At 41.2% G+C, this 18,678-nt stretch overlaps 1 protein-coding gene across 2 annotated transcripts in view; it reads left to right on the top strand.

The window, feature by feature from the left end:
- DDR2 (discoidin domain receptor tyrosine kinase 2) overlaps window positions 1–18,678 on the top strand; it is a 163,774-nt gene that overhangs the window by 10,212 nt on the left and 134,884 nt on the right. For both annotated transcript variants that reach the window (XM_033196485.1, XM_033196487.1), the window contains one exon: window positions 14,799–14,962. The gene's annotated coding sequence lies outside the window, so the exon portion shown is untranslated. The remainder of the gene's footprint in view (window positions 1–14,798; window positions 14,963–18,678) is intronic.

The raw sequence follows: 18,678 nt of genomic DNA, 5'->3' as shown, positions 1-18,678 counted from the left end.
GATTAAGGACTTATTTTATATGCCTGGCACAGTGCTTATTTGTTGTTGGAAAAAATTTTAGAGGGCAGTAATTGAAATGTCATACACTATAGTGTTTGAGGATGGAAAAGAGCTCAATAAGTTTCTATTAATTGGTTATGCCGTTAAGATCAGCATCTAAAGAGAGCTAGGTCATGGAAAAAAATGGCTTAAGTACTGGACTTGCTATCAGAAGTACTGGACTTAAATCTTGATTCTTATGATTTGTGAACATTGTAGAAATATACTAATGTCTTGTGAGTACAGATAAGGAGGAACAGATAAGCTCATGTGAAAACTCGGTTTGTATTGGGCCTATATTATATACAGGGCTATTTTGTTTTATTTTTTGTTTTATTTATATTTATTTATTTATTTCTGAGACAGAGTCTCACCTTGTCGCCCAGGCTAGAGTACAGTGGCGTGATCTCGGCTCACTGCAACCTCTGCCTCCTGGGTTGAAGCCATTCTCCATCCTCCTGCCTCAGCCTCCCGAGTAGCTGGGATTGCAAGCATGGGCCACCATGCCCAGCTAATTTTCTATTTTTTTTTAGTAGATACGGGGTTTCTCCATGTTGATTAGGCTGGTCTTGAACTCCCAACCTTAGGTGATCTGCCTGCCTTGGCCTCCCAAAGTGTTGGGATTACAGGTGTGAGCTACCATGCCCAGCCTGTTTTATTTTATTTTAACAACTAATAGAAGGTGGTTATTCTAGGAGGGTTTCAGAATACTACCCTAGATTTGGTTTCTCCTGGTTTGACTACAGGCAGTGCTGGTGTCTTTCTCTTGATCATACTCCTTTCCTCATGGGTGTGTTCAGTCCTCTTATAATATAAGTGCTTGCCTTTAACCTTTCCCTCTCTCACTGAGTGTTCTCTCTTTTCTAAAATACCTTTCATTTGTTAAAGCTTTTAAAAAATCCTTATTTGAACATTCAGTGTTATGTAAAAAACAAATTAACTGCTACTTAATACCATGTTTGGAGGTGAAAAATTTTCTAAGCCTTTTGCTCAGCCATTTATTACCAAAGGGGTATCAAGCTTGGATGTCAATCTAGGATGTAAATTCTAGATCTATACAATTCCTTCAAGGGCGTCTGAAAAGTTGCTTTCTAATCCTTTTGCTGTATTTTGGTGGCAAGCTTTGTTTTCACAGTTTAAAGAGGATTGATAGTCTTCCTATTGTCTCTCCTTCACAACTTTCTGAAGTTCACTCGCCTGTTTCACTTTCATGACTTAAGGTACCAGATTCTTCTGCCCCTTTCATAGATTCACCAGCGCCCCCCATGCTCCAGAAAAATGGAGCTACACTGTGCCTTTCCCTGAGCTGTAGAAAGTTCCACCTCTAGGTTCCCAGGTGCTTCTCATCATCATTTTTCAATTGATTGAGTTGCCAACATCTACAAAATATTTTCTAACAAAGATGCTCAGAATGTCTGATGTTGACTTACCTACACAGGTAAACTTTAATGACTCTGCGTTTCCCTTTCACTGCTGGCCTCATGCCTTTTGCAGAAGTAATATAGGAAAGAAGAAGAGCATTTAAATAGGGCAGAAGATCTAATTTTCTTTTTCTTTCTGGAGATGTTGTCTCGCTCTGTCACCCAGGCTGGAGTGCAGAGGCTCGGTCTTGACTCACTGTAACCTCTGCCTCCTGGGCTCAGGTGATTCTCCTGCCTCAGCCTTCCGAGTAGCTGGGATTACAGACACCCACCACCATGCCCAGCTAATTTTTGCATTTTCAATAGAGACGAGGCTTTGCTGTGTTGGCTAGTCTGGTCTCGAACTCCTGACCTCAGGTGATCCACCTGCCTCGGCCTCCCAAAGTGCTGGGATTACAGGTGTGAGCCACTGCACCTGGCCAGAATATCTTATTTTCTAACTTACAACGTACTTGAATATTGAAAGGAATTTCATACTTTTAGAACTAAGCTCTCATTTGGTTTGGGTAGGATTAGGGCAAGGAGAAGTCTGGGAAGGAGTTCTTGGGTAGTTAAACTGGAAAAAGAGAGTCTGGCACATTCAGAATGGTTCCAGATTTGTTACCCGCAGACTGTACATAAGAAATGAGACCTGGCTTCTAAGAGATATGATGCCTGTGAAAACCTGGGATACACTTGCGACTGGCTTTATCCAAAAGTGTTTAGGACTCTAGTAGGGACACCTCCAGTTCCTTTTGGAAATAAGCTAATATTTGGTTTCCAAAAATGTATTGAAGTAGTCTTCATGAGAAAAATAGAAAATAGAAATGTTATTGCATGTTCTTGCACCTAATGCTACTTTTTAGCATTTTTAAAAATAGTGAAGTACATATTGGGGTGGGAGTGGAGAAGAGACTATAATATTTCTGTATCTGAAGCCTCTGTAAGGTCTTAATCCAGCCCTCCATAGGAACATAAGCAATAATTGTCATCCACAACTTGTTCCTAAATTTACTCACAGTTTCTCAGAGCTATTGAGAGAAGTACTACGATGCTAATTTAAAAATATTTTCAAATCCATCTGTATGATGATGAAGTTATTATAGTTACAAATGCATGATTCAGTAATAGGCATTAGGAAAACATATCCGCCAGACAGCCTGATGATCATGGTGTATGACACTTTCTTCTGAATACATGCAGGTTAGATGAAAGTGTTGACAAAGGATTGAGATATCTAGATCCACATCAAGTACTTTTTTTTTTTTCTTTTTTTTAGACAGAGTCTTGCTCTGTCACCCAGGCTGGAGTGCAATGGCACACTTGGCTCACTGCAACCTCTACCTCCCAGGTTCAAGTGATTCTCCTGCCTCAGCCTCCTGAATAGCTGGGATTTCAGGCATGTACCACCACGCCTGGCTATTTTTGTATTTTTGGTAGAGAGGGGGTTTCACTATGTTGGCCAGGCTGGTCTCAAACTCCTGACCTCAGGTAATCCGCCCACCTTGGCCTCCAAAAGTGTTGGGATTGCAGGTGTGAGACATGGTGCCTTGCCATTGTTTACTTTTATAAGCAGTCTCACTACTGGATGGCCAAAGGAAATGAAATCAGTATGTCAAAGAGATACATGCACTCCCAGATTTATTGCAGCATTATTCACAATAGTTGAGATATGGAATCAACTTAAGTGTCTATCAATGGATGAATGGATAAAGAAAGTGCAGTGCATACACACAATGCAATACTATTCAGCTTTAAAAAAGAAGGAAATCCTGTCATTTGTGACAACATGAATGAACTTGGAGGACATTATGTTAAGTGAAATAAGCCGGCATAGAAAGACAAATACCACATAATATCATCTGTATGTGGGGTGTAAGGGAGTAGAACTCATAGAAACTGAGAGGAAAATGGTGGTTCCTAGAGGCTGGGCGAGGTAGGGTGGGAAGATTAGAGAGATGTTAGTCATAGGATGCAAAATTTCAGTTAGACCATAGGAACAAATTTAAGACATTTATTGTACATCATGGTGACTACAGTTAATAGCAATAAACTGTATCCTTGAAAATTTCGGAGAGAGTAATTTTTAAGTGTTCTCATTACAACAGAATAAGTATGTGAGGTAATGCATATGTTAAATAGTGTGATTTAGCCATTTCACAATGTAGGCATATATCAAAGCATCATGTTGTGTGCTGTAAATATATACAGCTTTTACTTGTCAATTTAAAAATATTTTTTAAAATTATAAAAAGAAATGTACAGTCTAGGCCTCACACCAGGCCTACTCAATCAGTATCTGTATGTAAATATTAGAATTTAAAAAGTAAAATGAGATAAAACAAAACTAAAAAACAAAAGGAATTCAATTTCCACCTGCACCATTAACCACACTTCTTTCTTTTTTTTTTTTTTTGAGACGGAGTTTCACTCTTGTTACCCAGGTTGGAGTGCAATGGCACGATCTCTGCTCACTGAAATCTCCGCCTCCTGGATTCAAGTGGTTCTCCAGCCTCAGCCTCCCAAGTAGCTGAGATTACAGGCAGCCACCACCACACCTGGCTAATTTTTGTATTTTTGGTAGAGATGAGGTTTCACTATATTGGCCAGGCTGCTCTCGAACTCCTGACCTCAGGTGATCTGCCCACCTGGGCCTCCCAAAGTGCTGGGATTACAGGCATGAGTGCCCAGCCAACCACACTTCTTAAGGCTAGATAAATAAATAGCTTTAAGTGTAGAGCAAATGGTGTTTCACTTGCAAAGAAGAGGATCTCTTGGTCCTCTCCTTTCCCCAACCGCAAATAATGACTTTGCTATTGGCGATGGAGGATGGGTTGGGAAGGGAAGTTTGTGAAGCAGTGGCCGAGGGTCTTATTGAACAGGCATGCTGCAGGGGTGGCTTCGTCATAAGTTGCTGATAAAGCAGATTCTCTGTCACTCATCCCTGGTGAACAGGTGGGGACTGCCTTCTTCAAGAGAGACAGGTGATAATAGAAGAGTAGACAACCCTGAACAAACTTTTCCTGAGGATTGTCCCTTTTGGTATTACTCAAACTTGAATAATACATGGATATGTTTTATAGGGAATTTTTTTTCAGCTCTTTGGGTGATCTATTATTAGGATCTTATTAAAATATGTATAATTTTAAAACTAGGTATACACTACTTATGCTTATAGTTCTTATGCAACTCTAGAGCCAAAACAAATTTATAAATGAAATCAACTATATCTGAGCAGACCTCGGGATTTGAGAGAGAAAAATAAATCAAATATAACTATGAAACCCAATAAGATGTAAATTATTTTAATGTGATAGATAATATGGTTTTGTTGAAACTAATCACTAGTGTGGAACTTAAAGATAGACACAGTAGAACCATGTATCCTCAGGGTCTGGTCTGTGTTTAAATGTGTTATTTAGATGTATTAATACTCATGCAAAACATGCCTGTTAGCGTAAGTACGTTGAACAAATTGTTGTTAATAGCTTTGAGGGTTCATAAGTTCAGGAAAATAAGATCTCAACCAAAACTCTGTAGTAAGCAATCATCGAATGTCAGTTTCAATGAGGTATCATTTGATAATTTGTTAAATTGTCTACTCACTTGAAGGTGGGGTTAGCATTGTGTTGATATTAAAATTGGTACTCAGTGGATATCTAATCCATTTACTAACAGTATCAGGGACAGAGCCATTCTTCTTTGTGTATTTATGCCTCAAGTTTCTGCTTATAAGCTGGTATGTGTTGGTATGTAAAAAGCCAGAGTCCCCATGGCACATCTGCTCACAGCGTGAAGATGGCGTTGAATCCTATGGCATAGTAGATTAAACTGCCTCACGAAATGCAATGACTTAGTTTTCCCAACATTTCCTCTATTTCCAGATTGATCCTTGACTTCATCTGGCTTTCATTTGGCATTTGTGCAAGTGTAAACACAAATGAAAAGTCAGGCAGTGAAATTGCATGACGGTTACTTCCTTTTTTTTTCTTTTTTCTTTTTTTGAGACGGAGTCTTGCTCTGTGGCCCAGGCTGGAGTGCAATGGCCGGATCTCAGCTCACTACAAGCTCCGCCTCCGGGGTTTACGCCATTCTCCTGCCTCAGCCTCCCAAGTAGCTGGGACTACAGGCGCCCGCCACCTCGCCAGGCTATTTTTTTTTTGTATATTTTAGTAGAGACGGGGTTTCACCGTATTAGCCAGGATGGTCTCGATCTCCTGACCTCGTGATCCGCCCGTCTCGGCCTCCCAAAGTGCTGGGATTACAGGCTTAAGCCACCGCGCCCGGCCCTGATGGTTACTTCTTGTATAAAATGTTAAATTATAATCAAAGACACAAAACTTTAAAAATCCTAGAACTCTTGTGGACTGCAAGATATTTATCCTTTGAGACATACTGCTTTAAAATTAAATTTAGGCTCCACGGTTCTCAGGAAAACTTTTCTCATCCGCCGTCTTTCCTTTAAGTTCCATTAATAATTAAAAATGACAGTTGTGATGACTTCTGAGTAACGAGTGTTTATTATGCTCCAAAATTTAAGTTAAGCACTTTACATATGTAGTCTCATGAAAAGCTGGTAATTGGTGTGAAGTGAGAGCTTTGGCTATTTTACATATGAGGACATAAGACACCAAGAAAAGGTCAATCACATGACAAGTAAGTGACAGCAGCAGAATTTGAAACTGTATCTTTCTCATTGCAACATCCAAGCCTTACCCACTAAAGCCCCTTCTTATGTCTCCATTTCACATTGTGAATATCTGTTTTACTGCAACTAGGCACAACTGCTCTACAATTATCCTCATACATTCCTGTCTTCCACTGGGCCAGTGGCTCTCAATCTTTAATATGCATCAGAATCACCTGGAGTGCTTTTTAAAAAATGCAGGTCCCAGACGCTGCTCCATACTTACTAAATAAGAAATTTTCTGTGCAAATGTCCAGGAGGCCTGCATCTTTTAAAACAGCCTCCCTCAGGTGATTCTGTTGCAGGTGTCTGTCTGATCACATTTTGTGTAAAACAGCATTAGACTGTGGATGCCTCAAGAACCATGGCTTTAAAAAAAATCCATCCTTATATCTCAAGGACTCACTCACTAAATGCTTGTCAGATAAGTAAAAGAATGAATGAAGGGGCAATTGTCAAGAAAGATGTGTTCTTGGGAAGAATATGCTTTTGGCCAGACCCTTGGAAAATTTAGAGACGCATGTTTAAATATCACTTATAATATACTCGGTCTAGACTCTCCTTCCTGGAGGCCAAGTATGGCAAAGAGCCGATGAGAGGGTGGTAGAAAGTACAAGTCCATCTGTATATATATAAGAAAATGAAAATGCTCCAGACCATCCAGGATGAGATAGAATAAATTTTCTCTTGCTTTTATAAAACTAAAGTCAGTTGAACTAGAAATATTTAAATGCACTTGAGGCCCAGAAGGAGATTTGTTTCCTTAAAGTTTTGTGGACCTGACATTTTCTACTTAACTCATAGCTCTAAGGTCAATATGGATTTGTTACCAGAAAAGGGTCCCAATCCACACCCCAAGAGAGGGTTCTTAGACCTCATGTGAGAAAGAGTTCTGGGCGAGTCTATAGAGTAAAGTGAAGGCAAGTTTATTAGAGAATGAAAGAAACAAAAGAACGGCTACTCCATAGGCAGAGCAGTGGCATGGGCTGCTCAGTTGGGTATACTTATAGTTATTTCTTGATTATATGCTAAATAAGGGGTGTATTATTCATGGATATCATGAATCCGTGAATAATCCATGATTCATGGATAATCATGGATTATTCATGGTTTTCCCTTTTCTGGAAAAGGGGCAGGGATTTCCCTCGGAACTGAGGATCCCTCCCCTTTTTAGACTATATGAGGTAACTTCCAGATGTTGACATGGCATTTGTAAACTGGGATAGCACTGGTGGGAGTGTCTTTTAGCATGTTAATGCATTATAATTTGCGTCTAATGAGCAGTGAGGACGACCAGAGGTCACTTGTATCACCATCTTGGGTTTGGTGGGACTTGGTAGGCTTCTTTACTGCATCCTGTTTTATCAGTAGGGTCTTTGTGACCTGTATGTATCTTGTGCCAACCTCCTGTCTCATCCTGTGACTAAGAATGCCTTAACCTCCTGGGAATGCAGCCCAGCAGGTCTCAGTCTCATTTTACCCAACCCCTATTCAAGATGGAGTCACTCTGGTTCAAACGCCTCTGATAGAGTCATTCCTGTATTTAGCAAGAGTTTTTTGTTTGTTTGTTTGTTTTTTTGAGTACTTACTAAGAAGCTTGTATTTAATAAGACATAGTCCTTTCCCTTTCTGAGTTTATTTTCAGTTAGAAAATTCAGGGAGCAGTAAAAGAGCAATGCAAGTAAATGGGGGGATACTTGTTCAGAATCTGCAAATGTAAGAGTGCATGGAAGGGTTTGTATAGCCAGGGGACTGGTGCTGGATGCTGCAAATTGAATAAGAATTGGAATAAATTGGATAGCCAGGAAGCAAAGAGCAGTGGAACAGATGCTTCGCAGTCAGATTGCTTATGGCTGGCTGGTTCAGTTAACAGTAAGGACAGGAGCCTAGGGTGGTGTGATATTTGCCTTGGGGAGCATAGAGAAATAGCATTGCATAGATATGTTTTCTGACATTAAATAGAACTTTGGATGTTGTGGAATTTTGAACATTTCCTTTATATGAAAGCCGGTGAATTGCAGGGGAGAACAAATCAAGTCAGGGAGACCCACTAGAAGGCTGCTTTCTCAGAACAAGGAGCACTGAGGAAAAAATTAAAAACAAATAAACAAAAAAAGAAGGTTGCTTTTGGTAGTCCACTGTTTAGACCAGGGTGGTGGAGTGCAGAAAGAAAAGCCAGAGGGATGTGGAAGGACAAGATGGCATGACCACGAATGGTGGCAGAAGCAGCATAGAATGAGCACATCAGCTGATGTGGAACGTATGAGAACAAAAGCACTCATTTTCTCACCAGAACCCTTAGTAGGAGACAGTACCTTAAGCTTATAGTGAGGATTCCAAATTGAAATTGCTCAGTAACTGTTTCACCCTTTGTTGCTGGCAGATCAGATGGCTCTGGAAGAGACTAGGACTATTTGTTGCTTCTTCTGTCTCTCATCACTCCCCGACCTCATCCCACAGTGAGGACCACTCACTAGTGATATTTCTGCTTGAGACCTACAAAAGAAGTCTTGCTAATGAGACTTAGGCACTGTTTCCCAAAGTGCCATTCTTGGAAATCTGTGGGTTTGTAAGTAGATTACAAGGTCACAGTTCCATGGCCAAATTAGTTCAAAAAGTATTGTTAGAGAATTAAATAAGTTTCTTTACTGCAGGACTTCCCACAGTCTTTAATATGGTAATCGACATTTTGACTATCCAAGAGAGGGTGAGCTTAGAGCACTCCACAAACTTTTTGGATCATGGAGCTCTTTTTAAAAGAAGCACCTTGAAAGAAGAGGATGACACAGCATATATTTAAAGAAATTAGGGACTAGAAAGTTTGTCTCTTGCACTAGAGGTTGGTAGTGTCATGCAAAAAAACAAGAGTTGGGATTTGGGTCCAGGCTTTACCACTAACTGGTGATCTGGGGTAAGTCATTGAATGTCTCTGAGGTTCAGTTTTCCCAGGGGTTATGTTCATTGTAAATGAACTCTTCAACTCCTTTCAAAATCCTGTCTTCATACTCAAAAAGGAAAATAATCTGCACTTTCTCTACTCTGCAATAACTCTGGTGGTGGAGGCAGTGGTAGGAAAAGAGGGTAGAGGGGACAGTGACAAGAAGATGAATAAGATACGGTCTGAACCCCTTTGCTGATTCAACTGTTGGGCCCAGTTACAGTGCTGGGCTGATGTAACAAAGATAGATGAAGTTTGCAGTGTGTTCTCAGGCTTCTCTGAATCCAGTCACATCATGTGATATACAGCAACTAGTTCAGTTGCTAAGCAACACTAATTCCCAATGGTCACTTAATCCATCTAGTCTCAGTTCTGCTATTAAGAAGCTGTGAGGCCTTGGATAAATCAATTAACCCTCTGGGTTTGGGTTTCCTTCATCTGTAAAATAAGGAGGTTGGGTTAGGTCTGGAACCATTTTTAAGTTGACCCGAGTCTTACCTGAAAGAAGGTAAAGGAAACACAGCTGTTCTCCTCTCACCCACCCCATGCAGGTGGGCCCCAACATTCCGTCTTCGCTTTTCTTCTCTTCCTTCCTCCTGGATCACTTAATCTGTCTCAGACTTTAATTATTGCATTTATGTAGTTGAAGTTCAAATGTGGATCTCTAAGACCAACTCTTCTCTTGAATGCCAAAGTCAAGGTGTGTCTACCTGTTTTCATTCTAAGGAAATCAAATTACTTATGTTTCAAACCAAACTCACAGTCTCCCCTTACAAACCAATTCCTCTTCCAGGTTAAAAATAAATAAATAAATAACTGGCCAGGTGCAGTGGCTCATGCCTGTAATCCCAACATTTTGGGAGGTCAAGGAAGGCAGATCAGTTGAGGTCAGGAATTTGAGAACAGCCTGGCCAACATGGTGAAACCCCATCTCTACTAAAAATACAAAAATTAGCAGGGCGGAGTGGTACCCACCTGTAATCTCAGCTACACAGGAGGCTGAAGCAGGAGAATCACTTGAACCTGGGAGGTGGAGGTTGCAATGAACCCAGATTGCACCACTGCACTCCAGCCTAGGCAACAGAGTGAGACTCCATATCAAAAATACATAAATAAATAAATAAATAACTATGTGCTCCTGGTCACATGCAGCCCAGACACCCAGGCTTTTTGACTCCGTCCTTCTTCCCTCCTGTGGTAGTCACTGGTCAATTCTCAATTCTCTCCACATTATTATTATTATTATTATTATTATTTGAGACAGTCTTGCTCTGTTACCCTGGCTGGAGTGCAGTGGCTCGATCTCAGCTCACTGCAACCTTGGCCTTCCAGGTTCAAGTGATTCTCATGTCCCAGCCTCCCAAGCAGCTGAGATTACAGTGGATGTGCACGACCATGCTCAGCTAATTTTTGTATTTTTAGTAAAGACGTGTTTTCACCATGTTGGCCAGGGTGGTCTTGAACTTCTGGCCTCAAATGATCCACCTACGTTGGCCTCCCAAAGTGCTGGGATTACAGGCATGAGCCATCGTGCCCAGCCCCTCTCTACATTATTATATGTCCACATTATTTATTTCCCTTTCCTGATGTCATTATTGTACATAAGGCTTTCATTGGTTATCCTGTCCCAGGTCTCTCCTCCAAAGCACTCCACATGCCAGGTTCAGCCTCACAGAGCTTCTCTGAGCCTGCCATCCCACCTCTCCAAAGCCTTTCCTGGCTCTCTTGTGCTCACTCCTTGGTGGCATTCGGAGCCCTGCGTTTTCCCACCTCAATCATCTTCCAGCTTCCAACTTTGTCTTCAATTACCTGTGTGTTCCTGTCCTCCCGCCAACTATTTATTAATCTTCTTATCCCATAACTTGCCTATTCAAATTGTTCCCTTTTCTTAGACTTTTGTCTGCATTCTTTCTACCTGACAAAATCCTAGTGATATTTCAAGAGTCAGCTCAAATAATGCCTCCTCACTCCAACAAATCTTTAGGGAACTCTCAACTGGCTTGATTTCTCCTTCTTTTAGTGCCTTGTTCTTTTCTTTCTTACTACCTTACTAACCCAAGCTATATATCTACTATATCTTGTTATATCCTTTATATCTTTTTTGAGGCCAAGGAGCATATTTCCTTCATCTTTCTATCGACTATAGTGCATATTACATATTAGGAACTCAAAAACATGGTTGAACAAATTCCTATTAAATTATTAAGCTATTAAAACAATAATCTATTGAAATAATGTAATAATGTTAATCTCCTAACAAAATACTAATTAAATTTAAGTAAAATAAATAATCTACAATAATCCAAAAATGAATCGAATCTTGGTTTACTCTTTGGTGTTTTACCATTCTACTTTCGTGTCAAGTTTAGAAATAATTTTCTGAAGAATTTTGATTTTGATTTTAGTTATACTTTTGCTTTAGTAAGACCATCAGCCTATGGTTAAGGATATTTGTCTGTCCTGTGAAATCTCACTATCTCCAAGAAACCGGCTGGCTTCACTACATCATGGGAAAGGTGTTATCTTTCCTAGTTGGAGCGTCATATGATGATGTGGCTGAAAATATGCACTTTGGCATAAGACAGACTTGGTTTGGAATACCGACTCTGGCCTTGTTAGGGCTGCTTGGGGAATTTAGATAGCATCTCTAAATATTGGTTTCCTCATTTGTAAATGGAGGTAATAATACATCCTGTAATTGTAGGTACTGGTTCTACTCTTGGAAGGATTCAAAAATTGTCATACTTAGCTGAGGGGCTCCTCCAAGCCTGGGCGGGGTTTTCTGTATGCTCTATGGACCTACAAATGCAAACCACACTGGACTATGTAATGTCAGAGACAGACTGGAAAGCTGAAACAGAAATGCAGGGACTGTTGGTGCCCATCTTCCTGGCTTGGTGGGGAGGGATGCAGGAAAGCAGACTTGTGCTTCTCATCTTGAATCAGACAGATGACAGACACTCCAGGAAATTCCTTTTGTTTGGGGAAAAAATGCTTTGCCATCTTCTCTTACCTCAGTTTCCTACATTCCCAGACTTCCTAAAAGACTACACCACTGGGGTTCCCTGAGAAACCAGCTAAGTCCAGGACATAAGATCAGCCCCACAGCTCATTTTGGTTCATAGACAATAAGGAAAGGGGACTTAACAATTACTGAGCGCTGAGTACCCACTATGTGGTAGGAACATTTTGTACATAATTACTATTATACTTCCTCATAAATTTATCACATAAGTATCATCTCTATTTTACAAGTAGATGCTAAGCAACCTCCCAAGATTGTACAGCTAGTAAATCTGAATGAAGAAATGAACTCAGATAGTGTATAAAACTTTTAGCATTTGTGGCCAGGCATAGTGGCTTACGCCTCTAATCCCAGCACATTGGGAGGTCAAGGTGGGAGGATTGCTTGAACTCAGGAGTTAGCGATCAGCCTGGGCTACATGGCAAAACCTTGTCTGTACAAAAAATACAAAAATTAGCTGGGTGTGGTGGCATGCACCTGCAGTCCCAGCTACTTGGGAGGCTGAGGTAGGAGGATCACTTGAACCCATAAGGTGGAGGTTGCAGTGAGCCATGATCACACCACTGCACTCCAACCTGTGTGACAGAGCAAGGCCCTGTCTTAACAAACAAACAAGCAAACAAACAAAGAAACTTTTAGCATTTGAGATCTTCAATGTGATCAAAGCAAATTAGCTTTATGAGGTGGGGTTTCCTTTAGCTTCTATGTCAGCGAAATTGTGAACCAACAGGATTAACCTTTTGCCACCTAAGTACTGTGCGGAACTAGCTTTCAGAAATATTGTTTGAGGGCTGGGCACAGTGGCTCATGCCTGTAATCCCAGCACTTTGGGATGCCAAGGCGAGTGGATCACCTGAGGTCAGGAGTTCGAGACCAGCCTGAGCAATATGTCCAAACCCTGTCTCTACTAAAAATGCAAAAATTAGCCAGGCATGGTGGTACACGCCTGTAATCCTAGATACTTGGGAAGCTGAGGCATGAGAATAGCTTGAACCCTAGAGGCGGAGGTTGCAGTGGTTGAGATCGTGGATCATGTCTACTGCACTCCAGCCTGGGTGACAGAATGAGACTCTGTCTCAAAAAACAAACAAACAAAAAGCTGTTTGGGGACACCTGGGTCCTGTTTTCTTCCCTGACGCTGATGTGATGCTGATGATAGTGAGTGTTTCAAGAACTAGGAGAGGCTGGTAGTCGTAAACATCCCTATAAACGTTAGCTCAGAGATTGTTAATGTTAATTTTCTGGAGCAGTGTGAGGTAAGCCCCAAGTAGTAAAAAGCAGAAGTATAGTAAAAGTTTGGTTGTTTTGTCAACTTTGTAAGACTTCAGCTGGATACCTTGTTAGGAAACTAGAAGCTGGAGGAAAGTTGTGCTAAGATGTGTAGCATTTGTTCTTGCTTTGTGTGGCCATTTTATTCCCAATAAGTACTCTGCTAAAGAAATGGGCAACTTACAGCAGCCATTCAGCAGCCCGCCTGAACACTGTGGCACTGTATATAGTTATAGGGAGTTATATCCATTCAGAGGGACACACCAGATCAGAGGAAAGGAAAGAGGCAACTATGTATGCAGATGTGGAACTGTCCCCAACATTTATAACAGACAAGTCAAGGTGAAATATATAGCATACTAATATCCAACTTTTTAAATAAAAAATCTGTGCATCTCAAGGTATGGTGGCTCACATCTGTAATCCCAGCACTTTGTGAAGCCGAGGTGGGAGGATCGCTTGATTGCCTGAAGCCAGGAGTTCGAGACCAGCTTGGGCATCATAGCAAGACCTGGTCTCTATAAAAAATACAAAAATTAGCTGGGCATGGTGGTGTGTACCTGTAGTCCTAGCTATTCAGGAGGCTGAGGCAAAAGGATCACTTGAGCCCAGGAGTTCAAGGCTGCTGTGAGCTATGATCACTCCACTCCACTCCAGCCTGAGCAAAAAAGCAAGACCCTGTCTAAAGAATACTACAGCAAAACAAACAAACAAACAAACCCAAAACACTACAAATCCATAGTTTTTATATATGTGTAAAGTATTTCTAGAAAATTACTCAAGTAACTGATAACTAGTTACCTCTGAAGGTGGGGATGGTGTGGTGGAAATGAGACTCGCTTTTCATTGTCCAGAGCAGTGATTCCCAGTGTGTTCTGGGATTCCTGGGAGTCCTTGAGACCCTTTCAGGAGATCCATAGATCAAAATTATTTTAATAATAATACCAAGTTGTTTTTATTCTCGTTCTCTCATGAGTGTACAGTGGAGTTTTCCAGAGGCTCAGTGACATGTGCCATTGCAACAAATTGAATCCAGAAGCAGATATGATAATCCAACTGTGTCTGGTCAAGCCAAATATTTAAGAGATTTTAAAGAATGTAAAATGATATAATTCTTCTCATTTTGAAGGTGAAGTTATTTTTATAACAATTTTGAAGATAAAGTTATTTTTATAACAAGTATTATTCAATAAAATTACTATTATTTAATGAGTTAATACACAATAAATTTTAAATTCTCAGTTTTAATTTCTAACTGGGCAAATATCAGTAGGTATAAACAACATCCCTCTGAGATCCTCTGGGATACATCCAATTCCTTCAGTGCCTGGTGTGCTTGGAAAGCTTCTGTTGCACAGTGCTGGACAGGAGTGCCAAGGAGGAAAGAAATGTGAATGGAACCGAAGTCTGTAATAAAATATTGCTTTCTCTTTTTCCCAGCCTCCATCAAGGGAGATCTACAAGTTGCCTGGGGTTCAATGCTCTAGAAAGTTCCAAGGTTTTTGGCTTGAATTGTTCTAAAGAAGCTGAAATAATTGAAGAGAAGTAGAGGCCAGCTGTTTTTGAGGATTCTGCTCCACAGAGAATGCTCTGCCCCTGTTGATGTAAGTAGATCCAGTCACCGAGGCTCTGTTACCACATGAGATTGGGAGTGGTGTGGCTCACATTGAATCCCCCCACTTATCCTGCCTGGTGTCACAGGGAAAGTTGAACACTTGGTTTCTGTGCCTAGGGCTGCTGTCAGATGAGGAGACAATGTATTTGACTATATAGGAAATCTGATATGGACTGTCAATTAACTCATTTTCACTTCCATTGATTTGGTCGTGACCAGCCCTAGATTAGAGGGCAGTTGTGGAGTGTCCTGGCCTAGAGTGTCTTCCTCAGTTTTGAGTGAGCCAGGGTATCTGGCCTCTTTCTGGGACTTCTCTGTCCTTACAGAACCCACTGGAAATCTCTAGGGTTCCTGCGTCAATTCATGTTTTCTAATATTAAAATTTGTTTTTATTTTTTATTTTTAACAATTATTTTATAAGTTGTTTTCTTCTAGGATTAATTTGAGGTGATTTAGAGTAAAACAATACTTAATAGAAGCACTACAACCAGGATAATAGTACAAGAGTCCTATAATTATGTTTTGGGGGAATTAAATGTAAGAAAACCTAGCCCAGGAATACTGATTGCAGATTTATACCGTGCTTAGCTGTGACTCAAGGCAAAAAGAGAAGCATGCTATATTGCAGAACTTTTATTAGGAAACTATTTCCACATATCAAGGTGGTCTGCTACAGGTAAATTTTGGTCTGAATGGGACTTCTCGGTTCATCCTTTGGCAGGCTCAAATCCCACTGAGGATCTAGAACTGTAGCAATTTCTAGATTGTGTCTGAGACCTTGCCAGCCTGGAGCTCCATATCTCCTTCATGCCTATGCCTCTAGCATCTAGCATAGGGTCTGACACATGGAGGATGCTCAGTGAGAGCCCTCAGATTCAACTTGGGCTTTACTGTATTCTGCACAGCTTCTGGAATGTGTGCTGAATGAATGAATGATTGAGTAAATAATGTGAATGATTATTGGGATAAGGGTGGGGCTAAAGTAGTATTTTCTTACATTCCCCAGACGATTTCTTCTCCCTGTCAAGATGCTTATTGGATTATCCCCTCCTCTCTGTTTATTATCTAGGGAATGCCTCATTGCTCTTTAGTTTCCTGGTGGTAATAATTCACTTCATAGTTTAATATCTTAGATTTCCTTCTTCCCACAGATTGCCTTGAAATTTGCCTTTTCTTCCTCCCTCCCTTTCTTCCTTCCTCCCTCGTTTCCTCCCTTTTTTCCTTCCTTATGATAGACTCTTGGTATGGGAGAGTTAAGAGGTCTTAACTTGAGCCTTCATAGTATATATTTTAGAATGAATAATTCATTGCTATGCTTCACCACCAACCAGAAATTATTATAGTGTTTCTCTATTACATGAGACTTTTCAAACATTATTTATCTATCATTTGTTCTGCTTTACCTTTCAGAAACTATCACTGTGGTCTTTTCTTCGCCTGCCATTGGATTTTTTCTTTTGACAGGGTCTTGCTCTGTCTGTCACCCAGGCTGGAGTGTAGCAGTGCGATCTTGTCCAATCTTGGCTCACTGCAACCTCTGCCTCCAGGCTCAAGTGATCCTCCCACCTCAGCCTCCCAAGTAGCTGGAAATACAGGTGTACGCCACCACTTTGTATTTTTTGTGGAGATGGGGGTCTTACTATGTTGTCCAGGCTGGTCTTGAACTCCTGAGCTCAAGCAGTCCTACCACCATGGCCTTCTAAAGTGCTGGGATTACAGGCATGAGCCACCATGCCTGGCCACCAATCTTAAATAATGATTTCCATAAATTATTATTTCAATATTCAAGACATGTGCTGTATATAGCCTTGTCCTGTGAAACCTGATTTCGGTGCCCTCCTCCAACCCCACTGTCATATTATCCCTGGAACTATCTCACACACCTTGGCTCCTCCAGGAAGAGTCCTTCTGGTCATCAATTCAGGCTCATTCTCCTTCTGGGAATAATCAGACTGAGTATTTCAGTCTGTTTAGAGATTTACTAAGTTTTGGTTTCTTGTGTTTCTTATTAATAGGGAGACCAAATAATTCAGCATCCAATCTGGAGAACTAGTGAGGACAGGAGAAGTTATTAATAGGTAATCTGGAACATCAGGCATACTCTAGATGGGTGTGGCCACCTACTTTTCAAAGATATTGCCTCTTTAATAGGTACTGAGAGCAGAAGAGTAACAACAACCTTTGGAGATTGAACTCCTGAATTCTGTTCAGTTGTCTAGGGCTAGGGAACTTTGACACAGATTTTGTAGCACTGAATATTTCTAACAAGCTGTGGGGGTCCTGTCTCCTAGTGGATGTTAGAGTTCCCAGAGGGAGAAGTCAAGACCACTGCAGCACCAATGGCCCCGTGCTTATGTGATCCAGTGGTGGTACCCCCAGTCAGTCTTCCTCCACCCTCTCCTTCCGCTTTTCCCTTTCCCTCCCCTTCTTCCCTTCCCGTCCCCACACCCCAATCTGCGCCCTTCTCTTTTGGATCCTTATTCTCTCCCTCTCCCTTCCACTCCCTCCTCCCTCTGTCTCCCTCCTTTTCTGTATTCTCTTTTCATCGCCTTCTCTTTCTCTATTTTCTTCTCTCCATTTGCCATTCACACTGTCTTCCTTTCCTTCTCTCTTCTAAAATGGCTCTTCCAAAATCATTGGAGGGCAGCTCAAAAGAGCAACTCTGCCAACGTTAATTTCTCCTTGAAAGGGAAAAGCCTGCATTTCCAATTATGACTTAGTCTTCCTTCATTAGTTAGAAACTGTCTTTTTACCATAGCAAGTGGCCTAAGAATGGTGTGTTTCTCGCAAGTCTCTGGTTGGAGGTTCTGGTTTTATGTATTCTGCTATGCACGCTTTCCAGGGCACGAAGACAGGGCAGCCTGGGGCATTGGAGGTGGGAGTGGCAGTGAGGATGGTGGTCTGGCTGTGACAGGACACACCTGGAAATGTCTGCTTGTCACAGAATGGATTACAGCTGAAGTAAACAAAACTGTGTGATCATGTTGCTGCATAAACCTCAACGTCTGAAATTTGGGACGATGGCTGTGCCAGGATCATTTTAGAGAGACAAACTCAGGATCAGTGTTCAACTAACCAGAGAATCTATAGCTCCCTCCACCAGAGAGGGAGAGAGCATAGCAGAAACTGAGGAGAGAAGCTCTTCAGGCCACTCAATGGCTCACGTCCGTAGTCCCAGCACTTTGGGATGCTGAGGGGGGAGAATCACTTGAGCCAGGTTGGAGAGCAGCCTGGGCAATGTCGCAAGACCTTGTCTGTACAAAACAAAAACAAAAACAAAAACAAAAACAAAAACAAAAGCCAGGTGTGATGGTTCCAGCTACTGGGGAGGCTGAGGCTGAAGAATTTTTTCAGCCTAAGAGGTTGAGGCATGGTAAGCCCTGTTCACATCGCTGCACTCCAGCCTGGATGATAGAATGAGACCCTGTCTCAATAATAAATAAATAAATAAATAAATAAATAAATAAATAAAAGTTCTTCGAAGAGGAATGGAGGGGAGGAACCAAGGGCTGAACATGGACAATTCTAGGCAAACAGGACTCCAGAAACATTCTGAAAAGCATAAGCTGAAAGCAGACTTCAGTAACATGAAGAAAGAACTGGGGAGGAGGCGAGCAGTCTAGAGAATAACATGCTCTTATTTGTTCATGGGATTCATAAACTGTGAACAATATTTTTATTTACCAAAAAGATAACAAAGTTTAT

This window comes from Trachypithecus francoisi, unplaced genomic scaffold (assembly GCF_009764315.1).
Source record: "Trachypithecus francoisi isolate TF-2019V2 unplaced genomic scaffold, Tfra_2.0 Lachesis_group5, whole genome shotgun sequence".
Lineage (NCBI taxonomy): Eukaryota > Metazoa > Chordata > Mammalia > Primates > Cercopithecidae > Trachypithecus > Trachypithecus francoisi.
This window is presented reverse-complemented; position numbering and strand designations above follow the sequence as displayed.